The sequence below is a fragment of the Malus domestica genome, chromosome 06 (assembly GCF_042453785.1).
Source record: "Malus domestica chromosome 06, GDT2T_hap1".
In the NCBI taxonomy this organism is placed as follows: Eukaryota; Viridiplantae; Streptophyta; class Magnoliopsida; order Rosales; family Rosaceae; genus Malus; species Malus domestica.
This window is the reverse complement of record NC_091666.1, coordinates 15,683,211-15,686,455: the sequence shown is the minus strand read 5'-3', so window position 1 is coordinate 15,686,455 and position 3,245 is coordinate 15,683,211.

Below are 3,245 nucleotides of genomic sequence, written 5' to 3'. Positions count from 1 at the left end.
ACATAACCCTTCTTCTTCTCCGAGAATGCCTTTCCAACAAACCCTCTTGAGTCACTCAGTGTTCCTTATTCCTTGGGGTACCTCTGCAAACAACTCATCGAAAGCAAAAGTATTTCATAACATGAAGGTTAAAAGCAAGAGTATCTCATATCATGCTTTAAAGTATTTCATAACATGAAGGTTGAAAGCAAGAGTATCTCATATCATGCTTTCTCCTTGTCTTTCTCCTTGTCATTATTTTGGGACAAGGAGAAAGAGAGCAATCAGCTAGCACTTGGTATTAATCTTCCAATCTGGAATCAACTGCCTGGAACCCCATCCTGATTGCTTACCTAGCCTTGCTCTCGAGTACTTATCCTCATCTTCTTATGCTTCCTCTTCGTCTACCACATCTGCCTGGGGAACAGATAAGGGAAGTGAAAATGATACCTCGAAGCATGTGGAGACAATTTGCCAATTCATCCTCAGCTAGGGACAAGGAGAAAGAAAGCAAGAGGTGGGCACTTAGAAAGATTGAAGAAAGAAACAGACCAACACTTCTACCTCATGCCTGCCTGCCGTGCAGAAGAAACAAGCAGAGAAGAATGCAGACTGCACAATCAAATCAACCCAGCAGAAGGAGTTTGATTTGAAACCAAGGAACTCTCATATTCCTCGCTCAGAATTCCAAACCAGTTTGAGATCAAAGTTGTGGAACGACAACAAGATCATCTATCTCCAAAACCAGATTTGCGTTCTTAAACTCTACTATGTCTGGTTTTTACTTTACCATACTTGTCATGTTTATTCGTTGGTTGTTTGTTTGCTTGTTTTTGTGTGAGTTTATGCTTGAAACATTGAGGACAATGTTTGATTTAAGTGTGGGGGGGGGGTAACCAAGTTGTTTTGCATGAAATTCGTAGGAGTTTATCACCCATCACTTCTAGTGTTGTTCCTTGCTGTTTTTAAGTGTTTTTAAGCTGTTTTGGTGTGTTTTAGTGTGTTTTGACATAAAAATCTGAAAATCTCATAAAAATTTGAAAAATTGTTTTGAAAAACCCAAAAAGAGTTGTTTTTGTGTGTTTATTTGTGTCTTAGGGTGCCTTCCAACACAATGATGATGATTTGGTTTTTAATTACATGACTGTTAAAGAGAGTTATAAACATGGATGAAAATTTGATTTCCTCTTTGGTGTATGCTTGGTTGTGGTTATAATTTATGAATTCACATGCAATCATAAAGGAAAAATCAGTTTTTGTAATATGCTTGAAGGAAGGAACTCAAATGAACGCTACAACCTTGTGAAACTTGAGCCTAAACGTTTATTTGGAGAGTTAATAATCTGTGCATCATTGTTTTCTAAAGTCGTTACATGATCTCATTATTCTTTGCTTGGTTGCTACTTAGAAGGTGTTTCATCATTTAGTTCCAAATGCTAGAACTCATGCCTATTTCATTCAAAGCATGCTATTGATTTGCATAACACATATTCAAGATGAAGTTGTGTAGTAACCACCAAAGCCAAATTGCCATGCCCCTATTTCATTATGTGTTTAAGTTTAACCCCGTTGAGCTTTGTTAAGCCTATGTTCTTTGTTAACCCACACTATCCTTACCTAGCCTAGTTTTAGGACCATCCATACCCTTGTTCTTGAAGCATAGTAAAGCATGACCTAAAATGAACTCCTCTTTGATCAATGTATTGCAGAAAGCAAGTGTGGGGGGAAGTGATTCTTCTATGTGCGTGTGCCAAAGTCCTTAATAAGGCATGGGTAGAGAAAAGAAAAAAAAAGAAAAAAAAAGAAAAAAAAGAAAAAAAAAGAATGGAAAAGAGCTCTAAAAGTGTTGTTTGTTAAAAAAGGGTCCAAAGCATTGAATTCGACCCTAAGTCTTGCATGAATCTTCCCTTTGTGTTTAAAAGTTGATTTTTGCATTCTAAAGTGAATTCCAAGTGTCGATTTCATTACTTTGCTTGCTATCGCTTGAAGAACGTTTGTTATCCCTATCCTTTCTTTGTTAGTCATTATCCCCAAGCCCCATTACAACCCTTAACTTCATCTTGAGTGTTATTTGTTTCAATTTGTGGAGTTTGAATTTGGTATGAGCATATGGTGTCACTGGTTCTCACATCTAAGTAGTAGCATACCATTCATGAGATCATATCTAAACATGCTTATTAACTCCAGAAATTGCTTTCTTTGTTATAACATATGTGAGTACTAGTCTTCCATGTTTACATCAATCTTCTCACATATAACTAGTGTAGGGTGTGTAGTCAGAAAATGTGTGTGAAAATAGAGAGTATCTAGTAAGGAATTGAGGGAATTCTCTAAGGCATGTTACTACATTCAAAATATTGTTTTAATTGATTAAATGTGAGCTAGTGAATGGTGACTATGATTAAGTATGCTCGAGGGTAAGGAAAGCTTAAATCTATGTAAGTGGTGATCTTTGGCATGTCATGTTTCATTGAAAATCCCTGAGGCAAATGTTGGAAGGTCTAGGTTATGTTTTGTTTGTTTCGTTTGTTTTGTTTTGCTTGAGGACTAGCAAAGGCTAAGTGTGGGGGAATTTGATAGGAGCATATTTATGCAACTTAGTTAGCTTGTTTCTTGGCATTTACTTAGTTTAATTCTAGTTATTTTAGTACTTTAAGCTATTTTCGTGTGTTTGTAGGTTCAAATAACAAAGGTAGCAACAAAGTGCTATTTGGAGCATTTTGGAGCATTTTTGGGCCAAGATTGGATAGTGCAAGCGTGGAGACATGAGGATGGACGTTTTTGAAGATTTGAAGGCTAGAAATCATCATGTTTGTGTGCAAGTGTGTTGACCTAAAATTACCAAACCTCCATCCACTACACCCATTACATCTACTCATTACCAAACATTCACCCACTACACCCATTACATCCACTCATTACCACAACATACACCACTAACACCTTAATTAGATGGTAGTCCTCTCCCTAGCCTATAAATACATTCACCCTTCACCATAACAAGAGGAGAGGGGGAAAAAGATCCATCAAAAGACACTACATTTACATCTCACAACTCCTTACACTTACACTTTCATTCCTTGGCCGAGAGAACACAATCCACCCATCCACCCTTCACCATAACTCACCTATATCCATCCACCACCATAATTTACCACTCATCCATAAAACCACACCTTGTGCCGCAACAAAGAGAAGAAGGAGGACCCTTGGACGTGCTTGCCATTCAAGTCGGATCGTTGGAGCGTTTTTAGGTGTTTTCATTC